This window comes from Ictidomys tridecemlineatus, chromosome 7 (genome assembly GCF_052094955.1).
Source record: "Ictidomys tridecemlineatus isolate mIctTri1 chromosome 7, mIctTri1.hap1, whole genome shotgun sequence".
Classification (NCBI taxonomy): Eukaryota; Metazoa; Chordata; class Mammalia; order Rodentia; family Sciuridae; genus Ictidomys; species Ictidomys tridecemlineatus.
Window position 1 is genome coordinate 21,949,876 of NC_135483.1, and position 21,648 is coordinate 21,971,523.

At 37.4% G+C, this 21,648-nt stretch overlaps 1 protein-coding gene across 3 annotated transcripts in view; it reads right to left on the reverse strand.

The window, feature by feature from the left end:
• Aard (alanine and arginine rich domain containing protein) overlaps window positions 1-21,648 on the reverse strand; it is a 54,643-nt gene that overhangs the window by 32,249 nt on the left and 746 nt on the right. Inside the window, exons 1-2 of one of the 3 annotated variants that reach the window (XR_005737743.2) lie at window positions 21,383-21,554; window positions 9,452-9,738 (exon numbers count right to left, since the gene is read on the reverse strand). The exons of 1 other annotated variant lie outside the window; for it this stretch is intronic. The gene's annotated coding sequence lies outside the window, so the exon portion shown is untranslated. Of the gene's footprint in view, window positions 1-9,451; window positions 9,739-21,382; window positions 21,555-21,648 lie in introns of those variants that run through there. One more of the 3 variants, XR_005737742.2, reaches the window with a different exon arrangement.

Sequence of the window (21,648 nt, forward strand, 5' to 3'; positions counted from 1 at the left end):
CATGGAGGAAGACATTTTAGGTCAAGCAAAAGAGAAGGTCTCTCGAGCTAGTCAGAGAAAGGGAGAAAATTTAAAGGAAAAGGGGTTATTAGAAAAAAGGCCACAACAAGAGGCTGTCACTAACTCCGTTTTACCAGAGGGTGTAATTCAACCAACAGCCCCACCGATGGAGACAGCTGAGTGGCCCTCAAACCCCGTAGTTGATAGATGGGATCCTGAGACAGGACCTCAAAGATTAGCATGCCCTGTATTTGAACAGGCAGGAGGGCGGCGAATTCACCGTATTTTAGAATTTAACACAGTGAAGCAGTTAAAGGAGGCTGTAACAACCTATGGTCCTCAAGCCCCCTTCACGGTAAGCATGGTGGAGTCCATTACTAACTTGGACATGACGCCAGCAGATTGGGCTAGCATGTGTAAATCTGTGCTAAATGGAGGACAATATTTGTTATGGAAGGTTGCCAATGAGGAATTTTGCATGGAGACAGCTAGGCGAAATGCAGCAGCCGGTTACCCTCAAAGAAGTCTTGAAATGTTATTAGGAAAGGGACCTTATGAGGGTCAGCGGCAACAAATGGAATATGATCCTGCTGTATATGTACAGATTGCTGCAGACGCAGTTAGGGCATGGAAGACTTTACAAGGACATGGAGATTTACAAGGTCAGCTATCTAAGGTAATACAGAGACCTAATGAACCTTACGCTGACTTTGTAGATAGGCTTATTCAAACGGCTGCCAAAATTTTTGGTGACACAGAACAAGCAATGCCATTAATAAAACAACTGGCTTATGACCAAGCAAATCGTTGCTGCAGAGAGGTTATTAGACCATGGAGACATGAAGATTTAAACACATATATTAAATTATGTAGAGATGTTAATGAACAAGGGCAAGTCTTGGCAGCTGCAGTACAACAGGCTTTAGATGCCAGGCTAGAAACATGCTATAATTGTGAACAAACAGGACATTTTAAAAGGAGTTGCCCCATAAGAGGAGGGTTTAACAAAACTAGAAATCAAAGGAATAGAATACTGGGTATTTGCCCACGATGCCGTAGAGGGAGACATTGGGCTAATGAATGCCGTTCTCAAACCACCATAGAAGGTACTCCCTTATCAAAAAACGGACAAGGATCAGGTATTTACCCACGATATCGTGGAGAAAGGCACCAGGCTTCATTGCCAAAAAACGGACCGGGGGGCCCAATGCTCCGGGGCCCACAACCACAAATATACGGGGCAGTGGAGGAACCCAGAAACCCCATCAGGGTGGTGCCCAGGACACATTGTCCATTAAATCCCTCATCAGACAAACCCGAGGGAGCGCAGGGTTGGACATCTGCGCCTCTGCCAGAGCAGTATTAACTCCAGAGATGGGAGTTCAAATCATTCCCACAGGAGTAAAAGGACCTCTTCCCCAAGGAACAGTAGGCTTATTGTTGGGACGTAGTTCATCTACATTAAAAGGACTTATGATAAGTCCTGGGGTAATTGATCCCGATTATGTAGGTGAAATAAAAATTATAGCTAGTTCTCCAGGAGGTATATCAGTAATTTCACCTGGAGATAGAATAGCACAGTTGTTAATACTACCCAGCCTACATAATAAGTTCTCTAGTCTTAATGTAGAAAGAGGTTCCAAGGGATTAGGCTCCACAGGTGTAGATTGGGCTATGTTGTCTTTAAATTTAGATTCTCGCCCAATGTTAAAACTAAATATTCAGGGTCGTGACTTTAATGGACTGCTGGACACAGGTGCTGACCTTAGCATCATATCTCTTCAAGAATGGCCAAAACATTGGCCATTACAACAAGCCACTCAAACGCTTCGAGGCCTAGGAGTGGCGACTAATCCCCATAGAAGTGCTATGGTATTAGATTGGAAGGATCCTGAAGGATGTGAAGGAACTATACAGCCATATGTTTTGGATCACCTTCCTATTAATTTATGGGGACGAGATGTCCTAGATCAACTAGGTTTGATGTTAACAAATAACATCAATCCTAATGTGCCCACTACTAGGGCTAGACAAGGTATCAGGAAAGAAAAAAGATTAGGAAAACAAGAACAAGGTATAGCAGCGCCAATTCAAATAGATCAAGGAACAGACAGACATGGGTTGGATTTTCAGAAAGGGCCACTGAGACAATCAAAATTACTTGGAAATCAGAAAGACCAGTGTGGGTTCCTCAGTGGCCCCTGACTAAAGAAAAGATACAAGTAGCCCATGATCTGGTCAAACAACAATTAGCAGAAGGACATTTACAACCTTCCGTATCTCCCCATAATACTCCCATTTTTGTTATCAAAAAGAAATCGGGTAAATGGAGATTATTACAAGATTTAAGAGCAATTAATAATGAAATGGTCATTATGGGACCTGCTCAATCAGGGATTCCTCAATTGTCTGCTTTACCAAAAACGTGGCATGTTTTAGCTATAGACATTAAAGATTGCTTTTTTTCGATTCCAATTCATTCCGAGGATAGTCCACGTTTTGCATTTACTATCCCTGCATTAAATCATGAAGGTCCTGATGAGAGATATGAATGGAAAGTACTCCCTCAAGGAATGGCTAACAGTCCAACTATGTGTCAAATATATGTTAATAAAGCAATCCAGCCACTTAGAAATCAAAATCCTGAACTAAAAATATTTCACTATATGGATGATGTATTATTGGCACATAAAGATAAAAACACATTGCTGGAATGTTATGCCACACTTACAAACTTGTTAAAAAATTATAATCTAGAGATAGGAATAGACAAAGTACAATTAAATTTTCCAATTAATTATTTAGGAGTTCTATTATCCTCAACCATGGTCCGTCCACCTAAAATTCAAATACGAGTAGATCAACTCAAATCACTTAATGACTTTCAAAAGTTGTTGGGAGATATAAATTGGATAAGGCCTTATCTAGGCATACCAACAGGAGAGTTGGGACCTTTATTTGATATTCTAAAAGGTCCATCAGATCCAAATTCACCCCGAATGTTAACTCCTAAAGCTAGAAAGGCATTAAAAATTATTGAGACATATATGGAAAATATGCATTTAGATAGAATTGATATAAGTTTGCCTTTATTATTTATTGTACTACCAACAAGAAATATTCCTACAGGAGTATTTTGGCAGGAAGGTCCATTATTGTGGATACATTTATCTTATTCTCCTAACACTATTCTTACTAGGTATCCTGAGGCTGTAGGACAATTAATACTCAAAGGTATAAGAGCAGCAAAGACAGTGTTTGGAATTTCTCCCAATAAAATTATTACTCCATATACTATGGAGCAAATTGATGAGTTAGCTAATGAATTAAATACTTGGGCAATAATCATGTGTAAATCGAATGTTTCATTTGATAATCATTTACCATCTAATCCTTTGTTGTCTTTTTGGTCTAAGCATCCTGTAGTTTTTCCTAAAATGACAAGAAAAACACCTATCATGAATGCTCCAAATATATTCACTGATGGGTCTAATAATGGTACAGCTGCAGTAGTTACCCCTGACCAAACTTTTACATTTTTAGTTCCCAAACAGTCAGCTCAAAAGGTAGAGCTTAATGCAGTTCTACAAGCTTTTGTGATGTTCAAAGATTCTGTATTTAATTTATTCTCTGATAGCCAGTATGTAGTTAATGCTATAACATCCCTTGAAGATGCTGGTAGGATTTCCCCTTCCTCTACTGTTTTCTCTTTGTTTTCCACTATACAAAGTCTAATCTGGGATAGAAAAGATCCATTCTTTATAGGACATATCAGGGCACATACAGGATTGCCTGGAGCCCTTAGTTTGGGCAATGATTTAGCAGATAAAACTACACATGATATACATATTTTTTCTACTGTAGAAGAAGCTACAAATTTTCATAAAAGGTTTCATGTTAACGCTAATACTTTACAGAAGCGTTTTAAAATAACTAAGGAACAAGCCAGGCATATAATAAAACAATGTCAAAATTGTGTGACCTTTTTACCACAAGTTAATCTTGGAGTCAATCCTAGAGGACTGATACCTAACCATATTTGGCAGATGGACGTCACACACTTGCCAGAATTTGGAAAATTAAAATATTTACATGTTACAGTTGATACTTCTTCCGGATTTTTGATGGGCTCCCTTCATGCCGGAGAAAAAACTAAAGATGTTATAGCTCATTGCTTACAAAATTTTGCCACTGTGGGTGTTCCTAAACAGTTAAAAACTGATAACGGTCCTGGTTATACGTCTAAATCTTTTAAACAATTTTGCTCATCATTTGGTATTACTCATATAACAGGAATCCCATACAATCCACAGGGACAAGGCATAGTTGAAAGAGCTCATCAAACTATTAAAACGTACCTATTAAAACAAAAAGAGGGAATTGGAAAGGGGTATATATCCCCCAAAGATAAACTTAAAATAACTCTTTTTACTCTAAACTTTCTAAATTTGGATTCATCAGGACTTACTGCTGCGGAAAGACATATGTATCCGAAAAATGTACATAAGCCTAAGGTACTTTGGAAAGATATTCTAACAGGACAATGGAAAGGTCCCGACCCAGTTATTGTCTGGAGTCGGGGTTCCGTTTGTGTGTTCCCACAGGGAGAACAGCAGCCGATTTGGATTCCAGAGAGGTTAACCAAAACAATTTCTACAGAAAAAGAAGATGATTTGACTGAAATCCATAACAGCTGAAATCCAGAGCTCCAGCTTGGCTATTCTTACATCTGCGACAGTGATTAACCACGGTGCCTTTTTTCAATATCTATTTTATTATTGCATTTTTCCCACATCATAAAGTTCTATTTTATTTTTTGAGCTCATACAAACCTAGGTTAATGTTTTTCTGATCAGTTTTGTTTTTTGACTGTTTTTTATTTTTTGACTGTGGAGTTTTTAAACATTGCAATGGAGATTTTACCTAGGTAAAGCTACAAGGCCGTTATTATTGTCTTATATGTTGTATGTTATGTGTGCCCTGTTTTGTGTTGCATGTCAGTATGTGTGTATGTCCATATTTTTATATGAGGAGCGCTCATGAAAAAATGGATCCGAATTTTTTTTTATTCACGTGATTTAAGTGGTTTAATCTAATTAGGTAAACAGCTGTTAATGATTGTTTTCAAGGGTGGTTAATAGATCTGTTTGCTTACTATTGTTTTTAAAGGTGATTAACAGATCTGTTTGTTTACTTTCACTTTTCCTTTTCATCATATTTAATAATTCTGTTCAGGATAATGTCTCTTTAACATCATTGCCAGAATTCCCATCTCCATCCCAGTGCCGGTGAAGACAAAGAAAACCAAACTACAGCTTCTATGATAGCTACCACAGTAAACTGTATAAACTGATGCATCAATGAATATAACTCAACAAGTAATGCTCAATCAAGGACTTGATTTACTTTGGGAGGAAATGGACATATTGATAGACTCCTCCGATTTGAACCGCCTGCAGAACTTGCCTGGACTATATATCAGTTGCATGCATTGTGAACTATCGTCTGGTGCAGCGAATTGTGGTACTGCTGGCATATTTTTGCTGATGGTGTCACCAGTGATGCAATTTCCTTGCCAGCGCACCCCATGTTAATTGTGGTAATGCTGACATCTTTGCTGATGGTGTCACCAGTGATGCAATTTTTCCAAAGGAGCCGTCAATTGGCTTGGTGTTGTGGCATTTCTGTATCTTCCTCCCTTCTACTAGTGATGGTCTAAAATTTGGGGGCCAACAGAGGTGAGGCAAGAACCTCACCCCCCCACTGGCACCAAGGTTAAATTTGGGGGCCAACAGAGGTGAGGCAAGAACCTCACCCCCCCACTGGTGCTTAGGCCTATCCACAAGCATGGCTGAATGCTGGACCGGTAGTCAGCGACGGGTTGATCTGATTGCAGTGGATTCAACCTAAGACAGGGGACTGACGCCTAGAGGTCAGTTCATCCGATGACGGGTAAGAACCATATGTTGAATTGGACAACCTACCAGGCACGGTCCTAAGCCGCATTGCTTGTTGTTTAATTAATCAGAAGGGGGGAGATGCTGAGGGCCATTACCAAGTAGGAATGACGCATCGAAATTTCCTTGCCAAGCGTACCCCATGCTGCTTAGAGGACATTTGATGGGACATTGCATGCATGCTTTAATGAGGTGACCTTGCTCAAGGACCTAGGCAGATCCGGGTTTAGAGCTGATCAGGTTTGAGGAAGTAACCGGCTCCTTGAGTTTAAGGCGTTGCCAGTTTAAGATAATGGGTTTTAGGGAAGTTGGCGGTTGAAGATTATTGCCGGGATTAGGGTGTTCCTGCTGCTTGTTCCCGTTGAGTTCTCCTGAGATTAAAATGGGATTTAGAGAGAGCCTCGTGGAGTAGGTTGTTGGTGCGGGAGACGGGAGAACGCGTTTGCCCCTGGACCTGTGTGGAGGTGGTGTGAGAGCTGGAATAAAGAATTGCTGCTTGAATCTACAAAGCTGTGAGTGCCTCGTGATTCTGGTGCCAAGCCGAGACATTGGCCTTGGCACCTTTCCTATTTCCAAATAAACTGAAGTTAAATTTACCTCTTAAAATGATATTAAGAGAAATTAAATTACATGTAATTGCCCGAGTCAGGTCAGATGGATAGAAGCATGTGACTTTTCCAGGACCATGTGAATAAAAACTTAGAGGGTAACCTCAAATCCATCCATCCATTTGCACTGGGTACAATCTTTTCAGTCCTTACCCACCTCTGTCTATTAGTCAACTCTATTCCCTTTTCTCATCTCTGTTCTCTCCACCCTAGTACCAAACCCTCACTTAAAGACTTCTAGACCACAGCATTTCTCCCCACTGCAGCCTAAATGTCTAAATGTTCTAAAATGATAACATCAGCAACATGCTCGGCTTCCTTCAACGATTTCTCATTGCTTTTAAGATAAAGTCTAAAATCCTTGACATGTTTTACAAGACTTTTCATGCTTGGGTGATAGGGAGAGAAACGAATGAGTCTGGTTAGAAGGGAATTTATCTAACATACACAATTCAAATGCAGAAGTAAATTTAGAAATCAGAAAACCTGAGATATACTATATTTTTAATAAAATATGCCTATCATTGTCATTATTATGATCATTTTTTATCATAACGTTAAAAAATTTAAAGTTTTCCTAATTTCTGCAAACTAAATGGTTGGTTTCCACTGTATGCTGATGTATAACAAACCATCCTAAAGTACAGTTGCATGAAAAAAAAATGTCTTAGGCTCATACTTTTTTTTATGAGACATTGGGTTGGGGAAAAGTGAGATTAACTCACATCTACTCCACCAAATCTGAGGCCTCCTATGGAGGCCTCGTATATATATTTGGAGAAATATATAGAGAAACATATATATATATATATATATATATATATATATATAGAGAGAGAGAGAGAGAGAGAGAGAGAGAGAGAGAGAGTATATACATATGTGGAGAAATTGAATAATGGCAATTCTTGGAGACAAACTACATGCAAACTACAGTTCCTCACTCCTTCTCTGGCCCTAACAGTCTCTTCCCTTCTGTCATCTAGATATGAGGTATTTATACACCCACATTTCCAATAACTGCACTTTTCAGCCACATTACCGAATCAATAGATATAATTGATTGTATCTATTATAGTAGATATAATCAATATATATAGAGAGAGAGGAGAGAGAGCAATAGCCAATATTAACAGAGCAAGAATTATGTACCAGGCACTGTCCTAAGCTCTTTAAATGCATGAATTTATTTTATTCTTTCACAATCTTACGATATTTTTTATTGAAGCCATTTTTAGAAAATAGAGGGGAAAATGAAGTACACAGAAGCTAATTATCCTCCTACACTATTAAATCCAATGTTATAGCCAGGATTCAAATCTAGGCAATGCTACTTCAAAACCAGCTCTTTAAATCCTATATTATAAAGATAGTGTTTTTTCATTATTCTTTCTGTATTTATTGGGTGCTTCCTACTGCTCTAGGCCCTGAGGATATAGTAGTATACACATTTGCTAATGTGTATAGATGGGAAGGGTGAGAACAGACACTAAACATATCAACAAAGACACTAAACATATAAACACAATGTGTCAGATGGTAAAACAGCTACCCTAATTTCTTTAAGTAAGATAAGGAAAATAAGTAGTATCTAAGAGGAAGTAAGTTATTTTATTAAACACAGTGGTTAGAAAAGTCTCTTTGAAAAGATGACATTTGACCTCAAGAGGGTGAGTAGGTGGGTCTTGAAGATGTCAGGAGGAAAAGCATCCCAAACAGATGGAACAGCAAGCACAGAGAGACTGAGAGGAATAGCAAGAAGGCAAATTAACTGAGACAGGGAAGATATTTCTGTTGCTCTAGATCATTGCCAGGCCTGGCAGGGTGAGAGAGCTTTGTTTCTGAGCCAGTCCTTTGTATGGTTTTCTCCCCCACTGCCCTCTGCATTCCACTTAATTCTTAGACCTATGATGGTGATTACAAAATGATAATTGTTTCAAGATCACTTTGTCTCAGACAAAAACTGGTATTCTTAAAATATGTGTATCATTTATAAGAGTGGAGAATTTTATCAAAGAAAAATATATGTAAGTTACTATTTCTTACAGAAATGATTTTTTCACATTTCACCTTCCTTTGAAAAGGGGGAGTATGTCATAATCAGCCTATTTATTTTATCCCCTCTTTGAGACAGGTTTCAGTGATGAGTCTGACAACTTAAAATCAAATTCTCTTCAGTTGCAATCACCATATAGTTTTAAAGATAAAGCCTGTTGTGAGAATTCTCCAAAAGATAGAAATAAATTATATAACTCATTAATTCTACACAAAAAGTTACATTAAAGACATAATGTGTTTTTAATTTTTATAATAAGAAAATCTTTCTTAAAAGAAAAAAAAACACTAAACCAGGTAGTGACATTGTTGGTAGCCAAATAATTATTTGAAAGTATGCTTAGTAGTTTTAAATATAGTGGTATTGGTAGATGTGTCCTGGCATTTTAAGGATCATATATTAGTTAGAATTCTATCAGAATCTTTAATATCTTAGTTTAAAATCTATACACACTGTTTATATAGAAAACCAAACATTGGATTACTTTGGAATAAGTATAGATCTCTGCCAGAGAGCTCATTCCCTCAGTCTCTCTGCTCCAACCATGCTAGCCTTCTTACTGTTGCTTGGTCCTTCCAGGGAAACTTCTATCTCAGAACCTTCACATATTCTCTTCCATCTTCCAGACACTCCTCTCCCAAATGCCCTAACAAATCTTCACATAAACATCACCTTTTAAGGGAGGCCATCTTGACCCACTCAAAACTCACTATACTGCTATTTTTCTCCATTTCACTTACACCTTCAAATGTACTACATATTTTATGTATTTATTGTAGCAAGTATTCAGTAAACATGTATTGCATTAATTAGTAAATTAAAAGTATCTTTACCTCTCAGTGACATCCACTTTGCTGGAATGGAGTTGGCAGGCACAGTGTGGCCTATAATGCTGGTGACAGCTTTTTACCACAGTCCACAGTTAAGGTAGCTGGTACTAAGAGTTTGATTATTTAGCTCCCTAAACGTTGCAGAGGGAGACCTTACTTTGGTGAGCCAGTTCTTAGTTGATAGCCTGAACGTTGGAAACACAGTCAAGAGCCAGTTTTCTCCATGATCAACCAATTTCTTCTCAGATTATTCAAAAGTTTCCTCTTATCTACAAGTGGGCCCTCAGCTCCTAAAACAAAATATCAGGAACAGTAAATGACAATGGTATAGCAAGCCCAAATTTACATGACCCACTAAACAATATGAACTGTAGGATACAGATGAACAACCAGATGGAAGCTATCCTGGGGGCAAGATATATGGGAAGGAGCTCAGAGTTCCAATGTCCTCTCTCGATGGCCACCCTCCAATAACCTCCACGTGTTCAACAATCCAGAATCCTTCTCAACACTGTGCTGTGGGAGGGGTTTATGGAGGCTTCATTACACTGGCATAATCAGTCACTGGTGACCAACTTAACCTCTTAGCCTCTCTTTCCTTTCCAGGTCTTAGGGGTAGGACTGAAAATTCTAACCCAGTAATCATGCCTTCCTCTTTCAGGTGACCAGTTCTTGTTCTGAAGCTATCTACTGGACCTCAGCCACCAGTCATCTCATTAGCACAAAAAAAAAAAAAAGAAAAGAAAAGAAAAGAAACCCATCACTTGGGAGATTCCAAGAATTTTAGGAGCTCTGTCAGGAAATGGGGACAAAGACCAAATTTATATTTCAAAACATTGCAGAACAATTCTAGATTCGTCTTCCAAAACCTCAAGAGTAGTTAAATCCTACTCAATCAAAGAAATTCCCTTCTAGTCCCTCAGAAGCATGGATTTCTGAAACTGATTGATAAATATGCCCAGTCTTCTTTCTGGAATACTTGCACCTGTTACTAATGCTTGTTATGGGTGCTCCCAAAAGACAAGAAAATGTTGCATGTAAGTAGTGAAGTGTTTTGCATAATGTATCATGAATGATATTTAAGGAATTTTTCAAGAAATGTTGCACTGGGAAACTCAAATTAAGTCACAAAAATTGACTGTTTGATTATAAAACATTCATTGTGGGTTTATCATACATACTAATCACAAATCTTTCAGCCAAAAAATGGCTTGTTTTCCTTTTTCAGATAACTCAGTTGATCACTTGTGTGATTTGGGACAATCAGAAGTTAAGAATTTGGCTGTTGCTTCCTGCCTTTTTCACATTCTGTTGAAGTAGCTAATCTCTTTTTTCATGTTTAGTTATTTTTTGTGGATTTGTAGATTTTGCTTTGAAACTGAAAACATTTTTTAGAGAAACACCATCTCAGGAAAACATCATAGTGAGAAATCTTTTCCATTATTTAAATAACATTAAATTATAGACAAGCCAAAAACAAGCTCCTCTCCTGAAGTACAAGAAATTCTACAGTAGAGAAAGCCAATAAGTTCAGAGGTTTTAGAGGATGAAGGACCAGCATATTTTTTCCAGGAATATTTGAAAGTTAGGGGTACAGAATTACCAAATAACATGGATTAATTACATTGTACTTTTATCACACTATATTTTTATAATTTATGAGTTATCCCATAAGTTTTTAGGAATTGGTCCAAAAAAGTATGGACAGCTCTTCCAAAGTTCTAAGTTTCTTAGAAATTATTAAAATAAAAGAAATTCTCTTTGCAATCAAAGTCAACATTAAATTTCTCACTTTTCAAATGAAACCCAGACTCTAACAACACAGAGTTGTTAAAAACTTTAAAAAGGCAGTTTCACATTATTTAACATAATAGTTTACTACAATTAGGGGAAAGGCAGAGAAAAAGAATAAAATCTTTGCTACCGTCCACAGAAATTATATCTTAAAAGGGATTTTAGAACAGAGAATTATAGCAAAAAATACACTGTTAAATAAAATGTTATCCTAAATATATTATATAGTAAGTATAAATAAAGAGGATAATTCCCAGAGTTACCAGGAAGATCAAGGTAGAATTTTGAGTGAGTGGAGATTGGAGAAAGCCCCTGCTCTGTGCAGACAGGCATGTTATAAGGTAGAAACTTTAAAAAGTCTAATATTTGGATCTGCAGGATTTGCTGAAGAGCCCAGATTATACATTATTATTCACTAATTATTAAATTCTATGATATGACTCATTGCCTGACACTTATTGGTGGTTTGATTCCAACAATATCTGCTAAATACAGGAGCACATGTCAACTCCTTTCTTTCTTCTTCTTGTCTAAATGGTTAAAATGATGCCCAGAATAAGAAGTACCATCTTCTAAACATGACAAGCCAATATTCTAAGGAAAACAGAACAGAAAGATGCAAAAGACGTATTTGAAGTTATTAACAAGCTGCTTCCTCCAGATGTTTGGGTACATGAGATTATTAAATATCTTTATCCTTTATTTCTGAAACTGCTGTTATTTAGGCCAATTATTCCTTGAAGCAAAAAGCACTCTTAATTCACATACCTCTAAAAGGAAGAATTTCTATTTTTTCAAGATCCTCAAAAATAGGCCAAGTCTGGTTTGAAAGTTCCTCCTCCGAAGCACACCCAGACAAAACAAGCAAACCAAGCACCTGCTTGCAGGCATCTTCAGGTAATAGAACACTTATCCAGAGCATGTGTATCCACTCATACTGGGCTACATAGCACCTACTTGTGGCGTTGTCCCTGGGTCTGCTCCAAGATATAACTTCCTCTTATGGGAATTTGGGATACACACTTTATGATTTAGATATTAGGTATCCCCCAAAATCTCATGCATGAGACAATGTAAGAACATTGAGAGGTGAAAGCCCTAACTCAGTGAATTAATTCCCTGTTAGGGAGTAACTAAATGGTAACTGAGGGCAGATAGGGTGTAGCTGGAAGAGGTGGGTCACTGAGGCCTTGCCTTTGGGATATATATCTGGTGAGTGTAGTCTCTACTTTCTGATCATCATGTGGGTCGCTTCCCTCTGGTACAATCTCGTGCCATGATCTTCTGCCTCACCTCGAGTACTGAGAAATGGAACTGTCTATGGACTAAGATCTCTGAAACCATCAAACCTAAAATAAACTTTTCCTCCTTAAAATTATTGTCAAATTTAAGGTCACAACAGCAAAAAAGCTGACTTAGACACAGCTTCAGATAATTCTCAGCATACCTATTTTTCAATTTTTACAAATTTCTTCAATCATTTATAAGCTTTGTCATCAAAGAAAGAAACACCACTATCCTACATTGCATAAATAACCACTTCTGAATATTTTCTTAAAATATATTTTCTCTGGATTCTTCCCCAAAATAGTCACAAATGATCATTTGTGCCAGTTACCAATATATTTCCTCTTAGTACCAAATCCACCTTTATCTTGCCTTGTGAGGCCCAAACTGGACTACGTGAACATAACCCTTTCATTGGCAAATGCAATGTTAGCTTTATTAGCAGTGGGTGAAGAGGGACATGTCAGGAGGAAGGGGCTTCTCTTCCTCATTTCTGTGTGTCGTTTTGCTCCCTCAGCTCTTGACAACAAGCAACAAGTGGGACACCCAGGGGCATTCATGCTCCTGCAAGTTTTGCCGGCACCACTGCACAGTTTATGAGCAACACAGACAGCAGCTTCCAGCAAGTTTTACCAGCATCCCAGAGGGTTGATTTCCAACTTTGTTCCTAGTGTCCCTACAATTTCCAGCCACTTGGGACCTGTGATGCCTCAGCAGATTTTTCTGAGTAGATCATGGCCACACCCTGTCCAAGGGTATTATGATGTCAATGTTGGCCCCCTTCTGAGTTTTTTTCATTTATGACAACTTAGTCTCACTTACAGAAATAGTAGGTGTTCATTATATCTGCTCTTCTTGCATTCTACAGAGTTCTTAAGTAAATTCCTGTTCTTAGTGAATTATTAGTAACTATTTGTTCTTTAGTAGTTAATCCTTATTTTAGTTATTGATTAGCTTACTATAAAATGGTTTTTCATATTAAAATGTTCCGTTCAAATTACTGAGTGGTTCTGTCTCCTGAGTAGACCCTGACTGACAGTTTATAGGTGGTTCACAGGAATTCTGCATGATTATTTGCCAATGTCTGGGCTTGGCACAAGATTCAGGAGGCACCCACACTTTGTAGATTCAAACAGCAATTCTTTATTCCAGCTCTCACACCACCTCCACACAGGTCCAGGGGCAATCGCGCTCTGCGGTCTACCGCACAATTCACCTACTCCACGAGGCTCTCTCCCAATCCCATTTTAATCTCACGAGAACTCAACGGGAACAAGCAACAGGAACACCCTAATCCCAGCAATAATCTTCAATCTCCAACTTCCCTAAAACCCATTATCTTAAACTTGCAACGCCTTAAACTCAAGGAGCCGGTTACTTCCTCAAACCTGATCAGCTCTAAACCCGGATCCGCCTTGGTCCTTGAGCAAGGTCACCTTATTAAAGCATGCATGCAATGTCCCATCGAATGTCCTCTAAGCAGCATGGGGTACGCTTGGCAAGGAAATTTCGATGCGTCATTCCTACTTGGTAATGGCCCTCAGCAATTATTAACCTTTATTTACTTTTGAGTTTCTAAGGATCAAACCCAAAGCCTTATTCATGCTAGCCAAAGCCTTATTCATTGAGCTATACCCCACCAGCCCATAACATATTTGGTTCCAAGATAAGATTATAATGCCAATCTAAGAACTAAATTATACATCTAAAATTTCTATGTTTAGGGAAGTGTTCAAGGATTAGAAATGGACTCAGTGATTGCCTATAACTAAGGAATTTGGGATATTTTTTACTTCTACTAATAGTAAATTCATAGGCAAACTAGTTTTTTAAACTATACTTTCAATCCACCTAAATTAATATCAGAATATTTTAGATTTTTAAGATTCATGCTATTCTTTCTCATGGTTATCTGCAAATAATATATTTGATAAGGGTCCAGGATGCAGAATACAGTAAGAACTCATACAATAATAAAAAGAACCCAATTTAAACTGACCAAAGAGCTGGGTGTGATGGTGCACATCTATAATCCCAATGGCTTAGGAGGCTGAGGCAGAAGGATTCCAAGTTCAAATTAGGTATTTAGCAAGACCCTGTCTCAAAATTAAAATATAAAAAAGGGCTGAGAATGTGGTTCAATGGTTAAGCATTCCTGAAATCAATCCCTAGTACTAATAAAAAGAAAAAGAAAATACCCAAAGGACTTCAATGGACATTTTTCCTGTAAGTTTTTAGGAGTTGGTCCAAAAAAGTATACAAGGAATGAACAGCTCTTCCGAAATAGACAAATGGGCAAAAAATATACAAAAAGATGCAAATTATTATTGAGTCATTCAGAAATGCAAATTAAAATCACAATATCATTTCATACCCACTCAGATGGATAGAATAAAAAAACAGAAAAATAAAAAATGTCAGTAGGATGTGAAAAATTAGAACCATGATACATTGCTGGTGGGAATGTATAATGTTACAGCTGCAATGGATACAAGCTAGGCTGTTTCTCAGCAAGAATTACCAGATGACCCAAAAACTGCACTCCTAGGTATACATCTCAAACAACTAAAAACAAATATTCAAATAAAAACCTGCACACAAATGTTCATAGCAACACTATGCATAATAGCCAAAATGTGTAAACAACTGAATGACTAGCAACTAATGAATGGATAAACAAAATGTGGTAGATTCATACAAAGGAATATTAATTATAAAAATGGAATAATACATAGGTATGTATTATAATATGGATGAACCTGAAAAATACTATGCTAAATGAAAGAACCCAGACACAAAAAGCCACATATTACCTGGGTGCAGTGGCTTATGCCTGTAATCCCAGCAACTCGGGAGGCTGAGACAGGAGAATCTCATATTCAAGGCCAGACTGACTCAGTAATTTAGTGAGCCCCTAAGCAACATGGTTAGATCCTGCCTCAATTTTTTTTTTAAAAGAACTGGGGTAAAGCACCCCTGGGTTCAATTTCTAGTACCCAAAAAAAAGAGCCACATATTGTATGAATTCATATGAAATATACAAAATAGGAAAATCTATAGAGAAGGGGTTGTCCTGTGCAGCCAGAAGTGGGCAATAGGAAGACTGTTTAATAGGTAGAGGGTTTCCTTTGGGGATAATGAAAATGTTCTGGAACTAGACAATGGTGACTGTTACATCATACAATATTGTGTATGTATTAAATGCTACTAAATAATGCAATTTTAAATTATGTGGTAAAATTGTCTTATGTTTACTACAATAACAAGATGTATCATAGGGAAGAAGAATTAAAGATGGAAATCATGAACAATTCTTTTAAGAAGTCAATTTTTTCAAGAAAAGTGGAGACATGGGGTAGTGGATGTGGAATGAAAGAAAAATTTTAAAATAATAAAAATAGTGCTATTGTCTAATAGTTTTAAATAAATGCTTGAGAATAGATGTATAGATCCACAAGACATAAGAGTGTCTGAGTTCACCTCAGGATGAATAGATGAAGATTGCCACTGAATTGGTTAGGTCTCTAACCAATAATATCATGATCCACCTCTTCCATTGACACTCATGTTCTTATTGTGACAAAGAATAAATGATGGCAAAGAACAGCAATATAAAATAGACTAGATAATACTAAGAGAAAGAAAAAACAGACTAGATAATACTAGCCAAAAAACTCAAGATTTATCTTCCTGTAGTGAGATAGTGCACCTCTTCCTCCTCTTGTTTCTTGGAGATTATTTTGAAGTAAATCCAGACAGTATACCATTTTACCTGCAAATAATTTAGTATGTGTCTCTAAGAGATAAGTCTATTCTTTACAGCTACAATATCATTTTCACATGAAAAATAAGTAATAATTGCTAAATATAATTCTATTTAAACTGACCTTCCACTATCAAATCTACAAAAAATTTGGCCAGTGTAAGATAATTTATTCTGCAACTTAAAATTTTATCAGTGGTTGAAGTAAAATCCTAACATGAATTGAACTCAATTACTTCCAGACAAGAAGCACACAGTACATGAGAAAAGAATCTTATAGAAGACAAAACTTTGGCAGTGAAGAGTAGTTGATTCTGAATCATCCAAAGCAGCAACTCTATTACCTCTGCTCAACAGTATGCTAAAGAGAAAAATGTAATCACTAGAAACAATTTTACTGGGCTGTGTAGAGACCTCCTTATATCAACTTGACATAACTAAAGAGACAAGCTATTTGGGATCAAAGGTAGTATCTTAGAGAAAGGCATAATATAGAGCCTTCCGGGGCTCATAAAATCCATTAAATACTGTTACAGACGATGTGAAATGCTGCCTTCAAGGTAAGGCTATAGACTATTATCAGGGAGCCAGAAGTCTAGAATGGGGAACTGCAAATTTGGGGATTAAACTTGCAAATTTAATTCTTCACTGTGAAGGTAGTGACTCTGGAAGTAAAAGAAACTAGATAAGTTGGCTATATAAGTATTGTTTTACAGGTCTTGATTTTCCCATTCTGACTTAAAATGTTATATTTTTAAAGAACAGAATGTACCACAAAAACTTGGAAGAATACATTTGGCAGGATACTTACCAACATGACCAAAAATAGAGGGATCCTTGAAAGTGAAATTGATAGAAGAGAAAATCAAAATTACATATAAGAGGTTGTGAGGGGGATGGGAAAAAAAACAAGGAGAGAAATGAATTACAGTAGATGGGGTAGAGAGAGAAGATGGGAGGGGAGGGGAGGGGGGATAGTAGAGGATAGGAAAGGTAGCAGAATACAACAGTTACTAATAGGACATTATGTAAAAATGTGGATGTGTAACCGATGTGATTCTGCAATCTTTGTAATGTTTTGAACAACCAATTAAAAAAATAATTTAAAAAGAAGAGAAAATCCCCCTAACTAAATTATAAAAACAGTACTCTATGGAAGACAACTGATAAAGATATGGATAATTGAACTACTTGAATTTAGAGATCAGCTGGGCTTGGTGACATAAGTAATCCCAGAAGCTTTGGAGGCTGAAGCAGGAGGATTGTGAGTTTGAAGCTAGCCTCAGCAACTTAGCGAGGCCCTAAGCCACTCAGTAAGACTCTGTCTCAAATTAAAATATACAAAAGGGCTGGGGAAGCCGCACATGTTGGCTCATGCCTGTAATCCTAGAGGCTCAGGAGGCTGAGGCAGGAGGATCATAACTTCAAAGCTAGCCTCAGCAACAGCAAGGAGCTCAGAATACAAAATACAAAGCAGGGATGGGGATGTGGCTCAATGGTTGAGTGTCCCTGGGTTCAATACCCAGTACCCCCAAACGGGGGAAGGGCCCTGGGGAAGTGTTGCTCGGTGATTATGCCCTCTAGGTTCAATCCCCAATACAAAAAAAATTAGAGATTGGACATTAATTTTTATATCCCCTGTATCTAGTAAAGTACTTGCACCATTAAGTGCAACAAAAATAATATCGAGACAGGACTTTCTCATTTATTAAAAAATAAGTCTGAAAGTAAGCAATTGAAGGCTTAAATGACAACTGGACAAAGTTTTCATGGACTTAGGCTTATCCATCTGACTGCTTTTGTATCCATGGTTTAACCTTTATTTTGATTGTCCCAAGATGACTGCTGGAGTACAGGCTATCACATCTATGTTCCAAACAGGAAGAGAGAATGAGCTGCTCTTTTCACAAATCTTTTAGAAATGTGCAAATAAAATGTATCTGCTTGACCACAGTTAGATGCACAGGAGGTTGAGCAACACCATCTTTAAGCCAGGTGTCACATGACAAAAGAAAAAGGCAAAGATGTTTCAAGGCAATTCTCAGCTTTTACCATAGAACTTAAGATAAAATAAAAATTAATAATGAAGGAAAATAAGTAGATGTCCAAACACCAATATCAGTAACCATGAGATTGAACCCAGGGTCTTGCGCATGAGAGGCAAGCGCTCTACCAACTGAGTACTACCCCCAACCCCCTCAATGTCTATTTTCAAAACATGTGGTCCACATGCCAGAAGCTTTAGAATTAATTACACAGAAGCTGCTTTCGAAAAGCAGATTCTCAGACCCCACCCAAATACTGGATTCAACTCACTTAAAACAAGATCCTAACATAAGTAGAAAACCCATTAAAATTGGGAAAGTATGACTATTTCAGACACCTGCCATGAATATATCCGACCCCACTGATAATAATATAGCAACTTTAGTCTTAAGGAAAGAATTTCAATCTGTTATGTTGCAGTGCAAGTTTTGTAATAATGCTAATTCCTCATACACAATCAGGAAATAGAGGAATGATTTTCAAATAACATAGAAATTACACTGATTCAAGTGTGATTTTTTTCCCACAGGATGTGAACTTTTTGCTCCCATCAAGCCAAACAGAACCAAGTACTGTACTATGTGTGATGCTCGTTCACTTTTCAAGTCAGCTCCTGACTCAGTTTAGCCCTCTTCTGTGTTTTTTGAAGTGCTCACTATAAAAATTTCTAGCACCTTTACTTTTTCTTCCTTTTTACAATTTGGCAGCTTCTACATTTCCTTACACCCCTACCATCAAACACCTTCACTTTCTTTGTAATTAAAGTACTATACTTGCTATATTATTTCCTAGATTGGGGATTGTTTAAAACTTTTGTTAAACTTTGCAATTATTTTTGTTAGGATCGTTAGTATTTTGTTAGTTGCACTGGTTGTAAGAGCTATACACCAACCCTATTTTCCCCCAGTTTGCCTAATAATTTTTCTAAACCACTTTGCAAAATGAAAGGAATAATGTATATACTATATTAAAACAATAAAACACCAGAATTCTGGAATAAATGCCTAGAGGGTTTCAGGGAAACACCATCCATTTGCTTTTACTAAGCACCCATTATTCTTAAAGGTTCAGCACTATTATATAAGAGTGATGGGCATGAAAATAGAGGAAATAATCAAAACAGTCACTGAAAAAAAGTCCAATAAAAGTGTTAAAAATGCTCCCAGTACTGAAATACTGTTAGCATAATGAAATTTTCTGAGAAAAATCCAAGTGATTAACATAAACTGTGTTCCAGCTTCTGCATCAGGTTTTCCCTAGTCTCCATCTCAACCCTTGACAAGCCCACATTCACAGCTGGCCCAGAGATCAGCCCTCCATCATTCCTGGGCCCTGGTAATTGTTCTTTGCTGATACCTACCTACCTGAGTATACCCTTAGCCCAGCCTTGACAGATTGTGCAGCACCTCTCTGGAAACCACTCAGAACTCACAACTCTTGCCTGAAGCTGAAGACGTAACTGTGAATTAATTCTAGCATTTCTAAGGCTTACAACCCCTCCACAAGTGTAAGCATACACATTATCACTAACTTAATATCTAGTATATTAAAAATTAATATTTCAAATAACTTTTGTTCTCAATTCCTCTGCTTCTCCTATAATTTCTGTACCTGGTAAGAGTAATTTTACTATGAATTTCATCATAGAATACATTCCCTTTTGATCTTTTAGGATAAACAAGATATTGGGGTTTTTTCCCCCAGTCATTTTCAGTCCATTTTTCTCTAATACAAAACCTAAAAGAGGTTATTCACTCTTTCTGAATTTTTCTTCAATCAACTTTAGAATCCTCAAACAAATATTTCATACTTTTTTCTTCATTTAAATACAAAATTTTAAAGTTCTGGTACAACATATCTAATGCCCACTCATTACTAACATTGATGTACTGAAATCTTTTTGCCTTATTCCTCTTAATCTAACCCCTCCTGCTATAATTTTTCAATATTATAATAGCAAATCCTGATTTAAAAGCTTTGTTAGTTCAGAGTAAAAGCCTAAAAAGTTGTAATTCAACTCTGGTTCTGAAAGACTTATCGTCTCTATAACAATTTTTAACTCACTTATAGTGTGTTTCCTATTATTTCTATGGCAGTCTTTATCGGCCATAGAAATAATAGGAAACAGAAAAATCTTGGCTGTGCATGTGTCATCATGGAAAAAAATTTTGGCTGTGCACGTGTCATCATGGAAAATAGTAAGACATAGAACACAGCTACTTTCCTAGACACACTCGAGACATTGGCAACATAGTTTCTCAGACAGTGATTATCCCAAACTCAGTCATCAACTGAGTCATCACAAAAGGAAAAAATCATTTTCGAATGAAGACTAAATCTGCAATTAAAATCTGCCCTCTAAGGATTTCAAACAAATTCACAATTACTAAAATTGACAAATCCCCATTTGTCAATAAGTGTTTCTAGGCAGAGGAGATACTCTTCGCAGCTAACTCCTGCAAAAAGAAATTTAACTTGACATTTTAGTTCAAGATGAATGTGTTAATACAGCGGCACCCTGAACAGAACAGAACCTTTACCTTGTTCAAAATAATCAAACCCAGCAAGTTTAGGGGACTAGGGTTGTACAATATGTGAAGAAATTATGAAAATTCATAAAGGGGAAGGTGGGCTAGTGGTTGAGAGTTGAGTGTAAAATGAGTACACTCTAAAACTGGAACAAAAGTAAATTATTCCCCCATCTGTATTTGTTCTTCATGATACAAAAAAGTATTTGTAAAAAGTTTAATAAGAGTCCTCACTAGCTATACCATGGGCTTCACTTGGGCAGACACATACTAGCTCGGAGGTTTTCGTTATTTTCATATCCCAGAGCCAAGCTAGCACTCTTTGACAAACCTATAAATGTAGGTTGAATGAATGAATGAGCCCTTATATTTTACAGAGCTAGTTCAAAGTTTTCATGTTACCCTCGCTGCTATAAGACCATTAAAATATATTCTGGGGTAGGGCGCACACAAAACTGCACACCCTTTCTTTAAAACAAGCGCAAGAATCAACCTGATTTCAGACATTCAACTTACTGGGCAGCCCTGCGCATGCACAGTTTGCCAACTCAATGGCGACCCTGTCGCTAGAATCATCTTTGCGCCTGCTCAGTTCCGGGCTCCACATCCAGGGGGCGGGTTCCAAAGAAAAGGAAATGGTTGCTGCGCCTGCGTCGCTCTTTCAGAGTCGCAGGCTGGTTGCGCAGGCGCACTGGGACCATTTTGACCGTAAACATCCTGCCGATTTGAACCGAGGATTTGGGCGGCAGGAAGAGCCGCGGTGTAACGGCAGCCATCTTGTT